Below are 15,578 nucleotides of genomic sequence, written 5' to 3' on the forward strand. Positions count from 1 at the left end.
ATAACAAATAACTACATTAGAAATAAACTTGAGTTTGAATGAAGTTTGATTTAAGTATACCAATGTGTAAGTTGCCGATTCATTTTATTTTTTCACAAAAATTAATAAAAAAGAGAAAGATTAGAAAAAACAATACTTAGCACTATTAACAGAGTAATTCCACCATGATCTCATACGTTTTACGGCAGTTTCATATTTGGCTGACTAATTTGATATATGAAGCGGAATGGCCATAAGTACACCATGATTTGCTTTACTATTTTAAATCTCGCTAACCCATTCATTAAGTCTTTACTATCAGAAACAGCAATCTCATTAAATTCACATTATTATTTATATTACAATATTATTTACTCCATTAAACTTATGTATTTCCAAGATTGAACGTATACATTACAATAAATGTCTTAAATTATACTAGATTTATTTTTGACCGATTTTATCAATGTTATTTTTGTAAATATAAAATTTTTATATTAACAATGGTAAAAAAAATGCCAATCCCGGGATTCTCATATTGTAATCCCGAAATCCCGGGATCAGAATTTTGGCTCGGGATTGGATTCCATACCTACAAGTATATTAGTCTATGGTACCTACTTACCAACAGACAAATAAAACTACAAGTAGGTATACACCATCTACCGAGAATTACAGCAGTTTTTCGAAACCTACTCTCAAAAGTGAGGTAGGTTTGTGGTACTGGCAGGTTTGGAGGCACCCTTGTTAATATTTTTTAATGGGTATTACAATTCATCAATTGTTATGATTTTCTTTTTAAACTAAGATGTCGATACTTTCTAACGACGCAACCGCATCGTCTACTTCATTTAAAACCACCGCTGCTCTCAAAAGTTGTAATATTTGTATTTGTTCGTTCATTCGTCGCCCTTTATAATGTACCGCCCACATGCAATACATGACCGACTTACCTCCACGGGACGTCACTGATTATTGTTTTTCATTGTCAATATACGATTATTAATAAACCACTTCTTTTATGCAACGATTTCACAATATTTGAGAATGTAACATTTTATATATTGAACATACATAACTTGAAAACACCTATTAATTAAGTATTAACTATTCCTTGATTTAAAACCTTTATTATAACGATAAACGATTAAAAAATACGCAATTCGATAAGCATTTCATGTAGGACCTACTAGTTAAAATTATCGTAATTAAGTAGGAGGCCCGTAGCTTAATTGATTAAAGCATATTGACGGCGATACCAGTGGATATACGGGTTCAAATCTCGCCGGGCGTCGTATTTTTTTCAAATGTGTTTTTTTAGTAGGTATAATATATCTGAGGTATTTTTTTTAATTAAGTACCTATGTTCAATATACGATTACTTAATCAAGTTATTCATTTATTACATATTCTTCAAATCTTGACTTTGAACCACCTGATTTATCTGCTATGGTAAAATATATATTGGGGAATTTCACTGATAGAAAGATCCGGTCGGTCCGTGTCAATAAAACATAGCATATTGCCGACATACAATCTACTGCATTTCACTATTTTGAGAAAAAGAGCAATGATTGTCATTAAAAACATTTTTTTACAATCGATATCAAAGTTTTCCAAAAAAAATTGAGCTGTCGCCCACGCCCGCTTTAGAGTAAAAAAATCACTAGTGCCTCCCTATCATGTGAATGAAGATTAATAAATTGAAAATTGAATTTTAATAATAAAAATATATTATAAATTAAATATAATATACGATATTAATTTACAGGATGAGTAAATTTCACACTATGACACTATAAATTATTGTTCTTCAATCTTTGTTCTCGGGAAAGAATATCATAAAATTCATAAAAATCACATTTTTTAAATATTTTTTTATGTTGTAAAATCTGGTATTGTTTTCTGCCAATTAGGTTATTTTCTTACCATGATTGGTGTATTTTAGTGGGTTCAATGAATAAACAGAACATTAATAAATATAACATGATGAAACAGAACAGTGAAAAAACAGAACAGCAATTAATATAACTATGATCTGTCAGGAAAATTTTTAATATTTTATCAACGACAGTACCATAAAATCATAAAATATCACTACATTGTACATTTTAATAAGATATTTGTTTTTTTTTTATAGGAATACATTTTTTCATAATACACAATCTCATTAATTTAAAACGCTCCATTTTCGTAAGCCGCCTACGCTGAAAGAAAAAAAATGTTTTTCCACTTTTTTGGAACACTTTGTAGCATAAATATTACACCCTCCTAACGCCAAGGAAATTAAAAAAACAACTTCGGTATCATTTTACGGCATTTATCAAAGCCACTACCTATTCTTCTCACAAAAAATAACGTTTTCATTTTCTTTCTTAAAAAACAAAATATTTTCTTCAGATATTGGTATATGTGTCTGTTGTTCTGTCTCTTTTATAAAAACCTGAAACCGGAATGTAAATTATGGGTTGAAAATAATACTATCTAGTATGGACAGTAAGTCCACACCACGCATTTTATATTTAAGTATGTTTCATGATTTTAAATTTCTACCACTGGATATTGAATGCTTTCATGATGTTACTGTATTTGGTATACGACCAAAATTTCCTTGGTTGATTACATGTACTACAATTTATTACAATGAAGACGTTTTAAGACGACCCAATAAGACAATATATATTATATCAGTAAATAAAGGTTGATTGCATCAGTCATATTTTTCGCATTAAGAAGTATGATTTAGTCCAGCTCATAATGCAGGGCAAGGTAACGGGCGTAGAAGCGTAGATAGACGCAAAGGCATAAATAGCAGGATTATTCTCTCGGCTACGCAACCTTCTTAAGTGGTATCTTTATAATTATTATTGATTTAATTTAATAAAACACAATTTTCTTAGTACTTATTCTACTTTTAATAAGGACTGGTTTCAGCGGGACATTTTCAACTGAATAATCTTTAATAAACAGGTATTTATTAAAACAAATTCAAAAGGCGACACAAATAATTTAACAATAATACTTTGCCTATAACAATTAAGTTAAAATTAATGAACAGTTAACAGTGTCTGCCAAACTTCTTTACTTCACGGCACACTGGTGAATGGGATTTGTTCCTCGGCGCACCAAATAAAAATGCCTTAAAAAGGAAATGTACATTATTAATATGAATAAAGGAAATCATAGTGTATGTAACAATTTTTAAAATATTTTAATATGTTATCTACATTCATGGTAATAATTTTATTAGTGAGAAGGATACAATTGATTTTTAGAAAGAATTCTGTCAGAACGCGGCTGTAAATTAGATAAACAAACACGTAACTCCTCATCTACCATCTGTAACCGCTCTCGTTTTTTGATTTCGTTTCCACGAGCGCTGAAAAACTAAATTCGCAAAGATACGACGATCCAAATGGCATTAAAGATTTAATTGCTGTTGTAGCCAATCTCCAAAATGCTGACAACTCTAGCTCAGAAAATGAGGCGTTATGCACAGGGTCATTTTTTGGATCTATTCAAATTTCCTCCTCTGTTAGTATCAGGTGTGTACCGTCGAATCTTGCGAATGGAGCGATGACCCACTGGTACATTATTTGATAATCAAGTGATGGAAAATGGTGCAGAAAAGAGTTCTAATGTCCTCCGTACTTCTGGCAAAATTTTAAATTTGTTTGAGGAAGCTTCTACACATAGGAAGCAATCAAGCTGTGAGTTTTTAACTTTTCTGGTCCACAGCTATAACTTGCTTGTAATGATATTTTCGTTCGCTCCTTGCAGGCTTAAATTTAAAATGTTTAATTTCTCAAAAAGATCATTAATAAATGTTACTTCCAACCACTAATTGTTCTCGTGAAGAAAATAATAGCCCATATTCTCAGCATCGAAGAAAGACATTATTTCTGCTCGCCTCTTTGCGATAGTACTTTAACCGTGATAGTACTTTTCCTTTTAAAAGCCAACGTACTTCAGTATGAAGCAGCAAACACTTGAAATCAGAATCCATATTTTCACACAGTGAAAAGTGACAAATATTTATTTGAATATTATGTAGATGTTGAATTTATTTAAAGTTGAAGAAAATTTAATTGTATAGGCATTATTTAAAATGAACAGTTTGGAGGCTTCTTCCTTCGCGGCACACCTGAGACTTCTTGCTGCACACTAGTGTACCACGGCACACAGTTTGGCAGGCACTGAGTTAACACAATAAAAGAAAGTATCTTCATAAGGCTTGGTCATTACTAATCTCTTCAACTACCTTATTTAGGAGATACAGTATAATTTTAACGTGTGGCCATTATATTGTAGCCGTATCTTTCCACGAAAGCCGTATGCACGAATTCAATATAATAAAATAGTATCTACTCTTATTTTTATGTATATAATGTCTAGGTGTAATGTCTATCTTTACTCCCCTGAAAAGGGTTTAACAATGTTTACTGAAACATATCCTGGTAGATTTTAACATTTCAGATAAGTTAATTAAAAGTGTGGTCATCAGTGGGCAGTTTATTCAAATTTAGGTAGGTATATTTGAAAAACTAGATTTAGATATAAATGAAGACTAAATTTTATTCGGAAAAGGTATTTTATTACACATTTTATGGATACTTATAGCTCCGCATATCTGTAGGGGATAATAAAACCAAAGTCATGAAATTTTAATATTAAATTATTACCTACAGTAATATTTATGAAAATGGACTGTAAAACCCAAGTGCGAGCTCTTCGCTAACTGATTTACTTTCCTGACAATTTTATATCAAATTATGTGGCGTAAATAAATTTATCATTTTAATATAACGTAACTAATAACCACATCACCCTAAATAAGTCCACTACGGGATGAAGGCCTATCCATGTTGATTCCATTCCTTCCGGTCACATTAGATTGTCATGTGTCAACATATGCAGAACTAAACCATATCATTGATTCAGGGATGTGTGTGTCTATCTTTCGGATGATACCGCCGAATGACTAGATTTATCGAGTGATACATACAGGCCTCCCCACGGTACTTCGCTGTTACGAACATAAACTATGTGAGTTCAATCGATTGGGTCTTAATCTGCCTCCTTATCTTTTGGTTTCTTTTGTAGATTTGACATGTTACGCACAATATGCACCTTTCTATGGCAGGGGCCCGATTTCCTAACTATCGTCTCGTGTGGCACCAGACGACATGACGTAATTGTGACGTCAGCCAATACACGCTCGAGCGGGCGGCATGGCGGCTGACGTCACAATTACGTCATGTCGTCTGGTGCCACACGAGACGATAGTTAGGAAATCGGGCTGCAGGTCGTGCTATTTATATATTAATAATTATTATATACAATAATGAAAGAATGAATAGGTACCTAGTTGTTAATATAGTAAACATCATTGCAAGCTAATACAATAAGCATTATTAACAGACCTAAACTGTAAATTCTTCGCCTAGAATAAAAACTTTAAGTGGATATATTATATCTAATTTATTCAAAGTAATTTTCAGTTACTTCAATATATTAACTGCATTATATTAAATTTATATACTTAGGTATATAATTAAAATTAAAAAAAATAGCAACAGGCTATGACAGTAGTGTAGTGAAACATTTTGCCGTTTTAGTGTAGTTGATAACTTTTCGTATTTGGTGGATTTATCCGGCCTGAAGCCAAATTGGTTCGGGGAGAGTGTTGCAGTCTCTGCGAGATGAGTCTCAAATCATGTGCACATAGGACGCTTTAGCACCTTGCCGAAACACGCCAACCAAGGTCTTAGGAATTTGCTACTTGCAAGAAGGGAGGAGAGAGTCTGAGATAATGACGTGATGATTTGTGATGAAAAGAGTAGAGGGGGGAAGTTTAAAAAATGTGACATGACAAAACTAACAAAATACAAAACTTGTTTGTAGATAAATTGAAAAAGTAAAGATTAATCGATAATCTTAAACGAATTCGATTTTCTATGAGGGGGACTTCAAACATGTGACGTAATTTGGACAAGGGGATAAAGATTTTTTTTACGAAATTGTTCATTGGGGCAAAATAGTGAAAATTTTGTGACATTTCTTTTGACAATGTCCTATCCTAAGAAGATCGTATGGGCCTCTACAGAGTGGAAATATGTACTAACACATTTTTGTTTTTCCGAGAAATGGATGTTAGCCACTTGCTCAATCCATTAGGTCGATACTCTGACTCCAAACACACGTTCAAAAATAATATGTGTATTTAGCCAGACCTGGGCATCGAACATCGAGCATAGAGCATCGAACCTGGGACCCACGACATTATAACCCGATACGTTAACCGCTCGGCCATCGTGGCCATCATTTATGGACGATCCTTTATTTTATAACCGTATTTTTCATTAGAGATTAATTTCACATGAGATCAAATAAATAATGCTCCCTTATCGTAATCACGAACATAAATACAACAATGTTTAGTTTTCATAATATTAAAGTGATAAAGTATAATAAGTAGATACTAAAAAATAGAAGCTGAAAATCGTAGTTATTAAAAAATGGAATTAAAAATATAAATGGTTTGTTTTTCGGAACAAGATTTAATGCTTCAAGCCTGTAAATCAACAAAAAGATACGAGATTATTTTAACAATATAATAACTTTTAGAATTAGATTACGCGCGGCCGGCATTCGGAGCAATTCCCGAGAAAAATCTCACTGAAACCCTTAAAACGTGAATAAAAAAATATATACGCGCTGACTGTCAAGATGGCGATTGCGGGCGGGAAGATTTATTATTTCCCGCCAAGTATTTGACCTTGGCCTGCTGACCCCTCCCCCTGCAGGGGCGACGTCCCCACAGGGGGGATAGGTTCCTCCTAGTTCAGCACGTGTATCCTAATTTCCGCGTCGCTTTCCCACACACAGAAGCGCATCTAGGTTGTTCTAATGATTTCAGAATAAAAGTCTATTCTGTTTGTCATAATTGTTTATCACATTAACAAAAAAAGAAAATAGCTACTAGACTTGAGTGAATACTAGGACAATTCTTTACGTATGAATATTGAATAATGAATGTTCACAATTTTGTAATATGTTAATAAGCAGAAAGAAACTTTGTAAGGCAGTATCAGATATATTATTATATTTACCGTATGCGTATATGTATGGTACCGGGGGCTGCTGAAAGGTGAAACCAGGATAGCTAAAAATGATTCAAACAGAATCGTACTACACTGAATTTGAAATTTAATTGTTGTTCCATTAAGTAGGTAGATACTCTCAGTAATTGATAGCATTAATCAATTGATATAATATTATGTGTTTGATTTTTACTAGACTATTAGCGTAATTATTAAGTTTAGTTTTTTGTTTTCCTTTCTACGAATAAATGTATACCTTTGAAATATATGGTAATTGAGATTTATTTGTTCATTGGTAGGTATATTATGTGGGTATATTTAAGGCATGTCCAATGCTTCGATTGCGGGGTGAATTTTGGTCGATTATACCGTAAGCTAATAGTAATTAAGTGTAAAAATCGTATCAGTTGTAATATTGAAATTTTGAGGGGTAAACCATTAACCATTTTTATTTTTATTTCCTTAATCAGCTTAACTGAAAGTATAATAGTTTAAATTAACCTCGAGAACGGTCGCGTGATCTCAAGAGTGAGAGAAAGAGAAGATGTTTCTTTCTGAGGCTTAAACTATGGCGTGGTTTTCTCTTACTGTCGCGCAGTAAAGGAATAGTTTGGCGGCGATGTCGTTCAACAAAAATGTCAATACGTTTGTCGTTGTTTATGTTATTGTATTAATAAGTTATAAGAAGGTGGTTGTATGTATTTTTTTATTTTTAATATCTACAATTATTCAAAATGCCTATAAATGAGTTGCCTAGAGTCATAACTCACATTTTGCAATTTTGTCATTTGCGAGTTAAATATACCAAGTATTTCTAAAGGCATTAATCTATATACAGAAAAATAGTTGGCTCAGAGTCACTTTAAACCATGTGAAAATCGTTGACAAAGTTGACTGTTGGTGTCATAAAATCACATTTTTCAATGAATACTGTGAGTTCTGTCTGCAAGGTCTTTCTAACAAATCAGGAGCTCTATTTCTCATGGTGTGCTGTGTGTCTGCAGCCTTAGGAGTATTATATGTATTTAAAAATAATAATGTAAATCGACTCATTCACTCATTAAAATTCAAGGGAGTTCAATACTTTTCTTCTACTTGAAAAAAAACAGTGCTCTGGTGGTTTTCTTCGATTGTCTCAAAACTCTATTTTTGGAATATATAAGCTATGGCTCTAGGCAACTCAAATAATCAATTGGTTAGAACGAGTGGTTATAAGGTTTTGTGGATGCAACTTTAATTTGTTATTAATGTTATCACAAATTCAAATAATGCGTTTGCTAATGATGTAGTGTGGTAGATCATTACTGGTTTTGATGCCGGAGATCACAACCTAGTAAAAATTGGACATGTCCCTGTGTATTAAATTGGTGAGATGATACTGCCCGATAGTCCTAAAAGTCTTGATTCAGGCCTGTGCATAAAAAGCAATCATTCACTTGAAGGAGCATCGATGCTAGCCACGTGAAAGCTATTTTTCCCTATCGAGCCTTCGTATAACCGACATTTTTAGCCGAGGATTGTGATAAAAAATTGGATGTTGAAAGAAACTGGTAAACTGTACAAAAAGAAGTCGGGCATATGGATTTATACGAATGATTTCATATTATGTTGAAACCAAACAATATCTTATTCGCTAAAATCATTCTTTTTATTCATGCCCACTTATAAAACAAATATTTTAAAATGATACTTCTTTTGTGACGGACTGTAATAGAAAATACGGTAAAGTAAATCCGTTCTCTCCACCACCAAGCGCAACGAAAATGCGACACTTCGTAATGTGTGAAGTATTTATTAATAACTATAGCTCTAGGCTCTAGGATGAAAATGGTGTAATATATTCTAAAAATATATTTTTTACATATATTGTCTGTCTATTTATTTATTACTGCATATATTAATACAAGTGAATATCATTTGATCTAATTTCATGCGAGGTAATCAGGCAAAAAGGCGGATCAGTATAGAAAGGAGTGCAAAAAAGTGCATTGTTATAAAACGTGTAACTACTCTACAATAAGTCAAAAAATATCGAAACAGATTTTACCACCTATCTTAATATGGATATTACTTTTGGGTTTAGGGACGTGGAGGCCCGAGGTGCTGACTGATGTTGAAGCCCCCGACATTAAAAAATTAAATAAAAACCTTAAATTCCAACAACAACATATCAAGGGAAAATATCAATTCTTAGAATCACACCTTGTAACGAAAAGTAATTATATTGAAGTTGACAGCGATTTCACATAATAGTATTGGTGGTTTATTTTATTTATGTACAATTACGTATTTGTTTGTGTTATGTTATAGGCTTTTGGTGTTTAGTTGCAGGGATTTTGTTATGCAGGGTAGGTACTCAATTTGTGAGAAATACGCATCGTTTAAAGATTTTCATATCCCTGGGTTGAGGCCCTTCTTTAAATCTTTTGAAGAATCGATTGCGTTATTTGCGTCAAAGAAAAATGCCACTGTCTCTAAACGGTCATGCTAGAATGTCGTTTGACCAATTATTAACAGATAACAGTAGTAAAGTTAAATATACAATATTATATCTCAAAAATCGATTCGCTTTCCAAAATGATTATTGATTTTATTTATTTCGTATTGTTTCGATAGTCTATTAAGAATGGTGCTTTACTCAAAAAAGACTTAGATAAAACCCCGATTATCCTGAGCGGAGATTTTAACGTAAACTTCAAGTCAGAAGATAATACGTAAAGAATGGAATTAATATTAATGAATTTAATTTATAGATTTGAACAAAATTCCGCCAAAATCAACGACTAATATCATATAGTTAGGTACCAGTGTTACCACTATTAACATCGTATTTCAACGATATTTAAAACGGTTAGAATCAATTGTCTAGGAATCATAGTATTTTACTTACCTCATAGTATTATCTTTTATTTCTAACATTATGGAAATATTAAAGATAAATAAATTATTTACGAACACACTCTTTTTTACAATTTGGTGGATTTCCCCGAAATCTGACCGATCGTTCAGTGATTATTATAAAGTTACACTACGAATTTGGGTAATATTATAATAATATTTATATCAGTTTGATTTACGTTACATCATGCACGATGACATTTGCGACCTGTTGATAATAAAATTAATGGTAAATATTCATTATAGTGGATATTATTAAATAATTCAGTAATAATTTTATTCGTTGTTACAAAAGCTGTTTTGATTTCTTCTCAAAAACACTATATTGTATAGTTTTAAAATAACTGTACATAAAATATTTAAAAATCATAACGTTTTTTTTTATCTATCTATCTTTCAACTACAAAATAAAGTGTGTGTATATATTGATTACAATATAATAATAATAACAAAGGTTTTCTCGAAACTTTGCAGCTAGGCAAGTTTAACGACTCAAATGAAATTTCAATTTCCTTTAGCCATTGCAGACTTGACGACGTATTAAAATAATAATTATTGTCAATCATCAAAATGATAAAATACACTTAATTTGATTCTACCTATTGGCTTATTAGTCAATAGTTATTGCGGTTGTAAAACCATTATCAGGACTACAACAATAAATTACTTGTGTTCACCTAAGTATTTTAACTTAAAAAAAGAGACGGGATCCATTCTCTCACCTACCCCCGCACCAATGAATCACAATAAATACTACATAGAAATCGCATTAACGAAATTAACTTACTTTTAAACAGAGTATTGATAATATTGTTTCGTGAAAAGTTGATTTTCCATGCCCTCAGTATATTTAATTTATACAAATTGACAAAACACTTTTTTCGAATTGTGAAAAGCTCAAGCTGAAAACCAATTCAACAATTAAGGAAATAAACATTATTATTTTTAATTATTGGATATTGACCTTATTAATTCATAAGGTAAAGGGAAATGTTTATTTTCATATGAGAGCTACCCACGGTTATTCAGTAGGTACAATAAATAATGAGTAATGACACCCAAGAGTTTTGACCGAATATTTTAATGATTGAAATGCAAAATAATAGTCTGCCATGTCGACAGGGACGCGCCAAGCGAGGGTGTTCGGGGTGCGAAACACCCGGGCGGCCGGATTCGGAGGGTGGCAAAAATCTAACAAAACACTTTGAATGATAATTATTATTGTTATACTGTTATTCAATTATATAAAATTTACTCTTTCGTAACATTGAATATTCATTTGTAAATGATTTTATGCTGCATCGATATACTACGTACTCTATTACTATATCTATTGATTTAAGACGCTTTATATTATAATTCAAAATGTTATATTATTTAATAGGGAAAATGAACTTAACTTTACTTACTTTGAATATTTTCATGACAATAGGATAATTGTTTCAATGTTTCTTTGACTTTTGTCAAATTTCAATTTTTTTTATTACTAGTAATTTTGAGATACCAACCAGGTGGCAGCCACCCTTGGCACGTGTTGCAAAAAATCTAATTTTTCGATATATTCATAATGTAATGATACAATAATTAGATTATAATAACAACAGTTAATAACTACTTTTAGTAATCATGCAAACGCTCCTAACGTCAAAGTTATCAATTGATAAAATATTTTAAGAAGAAACGATAACTTATATATCAAAACTATTTGTTGATCCGGTTAATGTTAGGATGATGCACGTAATAAATAAATTTCTTTAAAAATCGTTAATCGTTTAGGAAGGATATCTGGCTTCTGCCACATTTCCTAAAATCCGATAGGCATTCTATTAATTATAATCGATCGTACCGAAGATGGGTTTATAGCCAGAAACAGCTGTCAATGTAAATGACTTGATTAAAGTAGAATTAACAAAAATAACTTTGTTTCAAAACCATTATAATAATATATAGCATTTTTTCTGTGTAATGGACCTAGACATATAAAAGAAAATATGAATAAAATCACAATTCAAATTCAATATAAATTCACTTACATGACAGATAATAATATGATATGTGGGGTTTCTGCCAACAGTTGGTAAGTTGATAATTTGGGTATTTAGAGTTAATAATGAATTATGTGTTCATATATAAATATGCATCCTTGAAAAAAATACAAGATCATCCGATATATAGAACATGCACATAAAACACCAAGAAAGTAAGTAGCATTGTGTCTGGTTTTAGAGGGCATGTCAAACTTTGAAAATGCAATTACTCCAAAATATGATTTCGAGACTTTTGGCAGTAACACCCCACTTATTTATTAATGTGTATATTATGTACATAATATAAAGTATTATTATCGTGGAATTGTTTGCATTTGACTTTTCAGTTCGTGTCTAACTCGTGAATGGTAGGTAAGTAGGACATACATTATAATTAAATATCTAATTATTTAATACAATTTGTCAGTAATTGCCTGGTCAAGACTATGATCTTCTCTAACTGTCTTTGTTTCTATTGAGATTTGAAAAAGAAAGGCTCAAAATTGATGTATTTGAGATACTTTTGATGTTGGAGGCACACGCTTTGGCTTCCATAATATTATACATATAGCAAAGAGTATACGAATATATTAGTATCCATTCTAGAAGAAATGAAATAGAATGACCGGCTCACGTGTTCAAAGATTTTTGTAGTTCTTTACCCACATATCCAACATGGAATAGGCTCATTGTCATCGGAAGCATCGAAGGTCGACGCGGAAGAGTGAGGTCGCCTCACGATGGACGCTACGGGTCTTTCAATACCTTATTTATGGGGACGGCGGAATGTATTCAACGCTGGAAACATATAACTAGGCAGAGCCTAGAGCAGTCGAAAAACACGACACGAAAACGAGGAATGAATGAAAAATCAGAAAATATGGTTAGGGAATAAATCTGTAAAAATAATTAAATCGTAACATACCGCCAGGCTGTCGCAACGCAACAATGTTCGATATCATTCCTTTATATAAATTAAGAGGATGGAGAGAGGAAGCGATTTTATATATGAACGAAACATTTTATTTATAAACCGTTTATTCGTACCGCGAGGGATAGAGACGTGCCTAGATGAGGGTTAAATTAAATTACAATGAAATTATACGTAATAAAGATTTTTTACCAGTGCTGACTGCATATGGTGTCCAAGCTGGTATATGCTGTCTTTGAAGCGACGCGTCGACTGGGATGTTGTTTTTCGATGTGTGTTTGATCCAGTGCAAAAACGCGATTTATCAGCTAGAGAAAAAAGCGAAATACCGCACGGATAAGATCCACGCTGGGGCGTAGTGTAAAAAATCACAAGATTCTGGCTAATATAGATCAACTTGTTACCCAGTAGACACATTGGTACTGTTCGGTTATACGGAATACAGCGGAAAACGCATTTTGAAAATAGCCGATAAACTGGATTATTTGTTAGTTTGGGTTAGTTTAGGTTAGGTTAGGTTGGGTTAGGTTTGGTTAGGTTAGGTTAGACTTGGTTAGGTTAGGTTAGGTTTGGTTAGGTTAACCTAACAAATAATCCAGTTTATCGGCTATTTTCAAAATGCGTTTTCCGCTGTATTCCGTATAACCGAACAGTACCGAAACATTTATTTCATTGTTTCTTTAATAAAAATTTTCATCTTTTGTGTCCACCTGTTACTGGGACCAGCAATTTTATTCATATATTTATTAATTCATTATCATTTAATCTGTTATGCATCGTGGAACTTTCAGGGTATCCTAATTAGGTGTCCCCAAGAAGCTTAGTTGTTTAACATCTCCAATTCGACAATGGACTGAAAATCACTAAAGAGGCACGGGTGGATCCTCAATCCATTACCAGCGCTTTTTCATCTGTAATATGTTTTATCTTCAAATTTGTCCTTGACTTAATGGTAGGTAATAAAGTTTTTACCTAAGTACCTACTGCTTTATTGTATTAAGTTATTATATAAAGTAGAATTCACTGTATTCGTGGTCAGTGTGTATGTATCATTGATGAGTGCGCATGGTGCCTGAAGATGCCGAAAGGCGAAACCCGGGTCGCAGAAAACGACTCAAATCAAATAGTACAAAACTTAAACCCATGAGGTACCTATCGGTTGAAAAGTAATGTTTGCTGTGCCTACGGTATAAAAATGGCAGAAAATATGTTGCTGAGGCTGTGTTATTTTTTTTATTCAATATTTGTTTGGATAATTATAGACATAATTGGTTCATACCTAATTGCAAGGCCAATGTTGATAATAATTTTCAATTTTCCAGCGACTTGTGTAATTTATACCGTTTGACAGCACTGCACTGCTGTCAGAGAATGTAATGTGCGGGTCGGTGGCCGGAATTGGAACCCGTGGGCGAACCTAGGCGGGAAAATCCTCGCCCGCCACCCTCAATAAACAGCCCCCCGGGTCGTCTGTAGCGCCCAGCGTTCAGCAACCGCCTACCCACTTCAACTCGTATAAGCCAACCACGAGGAAATGGATTGTGACGTTTTTCATTTATTTTATTTCAATTATATTTATGTTTTCTGTCTGTCATCTGATATGTGATTATCAACAAAGGCTAGGAACACTTAATCACAAAAACGGGACGACCAAAGCAATCCTTCTGATTAATTTCATATTTTATTAGTTTGTATTTTTTCCAAGTTGTTTTTTCGATACTACAGTTAATGGTGGACTCTACTCCCATTGAGCCTTTCTGTGTGCCACTAAGCCACTAAGTCGCTTTCGTTCTTCTTACCGCACGCCGCTTTTCTATTCCACTAAACGTGAGAATATTTCGTCGGTGCTTGATCAGGTATTCTGGTCCATTGCAAATATTGGGTTTAGGCAAACTTGGCATTGTTAGGCTCATTAAAGAACGTAAAGATCTCAATATTCGTCCTCACATTTTCTCACTTTTATACATTCATACATATAAAACCAATTTAGGTTACAATTATTGTCCGGTGGCTCGACTCTGCAGAACCTTGAATCTTCACAGTGATCGAGTGGATCTGTTTTGTTCACTTGCCCCTTTCAAATTAAGTTGCTCTAAAATCCACGACTAATTATTGTATCTAGACGACTGCTTATTTTTATTTTTATTGTATTTATTTTAAATTGTATTTTTCTTTTCTTGCATTGCTTGTCTTATTTATGTGTATACATTTTATGGTTTCTGTTTTTTCTCTCTCTCTATTTTTCTTTAACGAATTTCAATAACTCTCCAATTATATTCATTAGAACTGTACATAATATTTGATTTAATATAATTTGTTTTATTATGCTTTTTGTGTCCGCCTATTATAGGGACCATCACATAGGTATTTTTTTCTATATTGTATTCATATTTATCCTTTGTGATGGATCCTGTTGGTTGACCTAAATTTAAAAAAAATATTATCGTAACTCTTTTGTAGACAAACTAAACGCATATTTTGTAAGATTCTACGGTCTAGCTAGTGCTAGACTCTAGGTAATACCTGTAACTTCTTGAAATCATCGACAGTGAATCTTTACTTTTATTTTAAATTTATAATAATATATATCTATATATAAATCAATAAATAAAACTAATATAGTTACAAGGACCAATAATT

The sequence above is a fragment of the Rhyacophila brunnea genome, unplaced genomic scaffold (genome assembly GCF_057557595.1).
Source record: "Rhyacophila brunnea isolate RB1 unplaced genomic scaffold, BYU_Rbru_1.0 scaffold_6, whole genome shotgun sequence".
Lineage (NCBI taxonomy): Eukaryota > Metazoa > Arthropoda > Insecta > Trichoptera > Rhyacophilidae > Rhyacophila > Rhyacophila brunnea.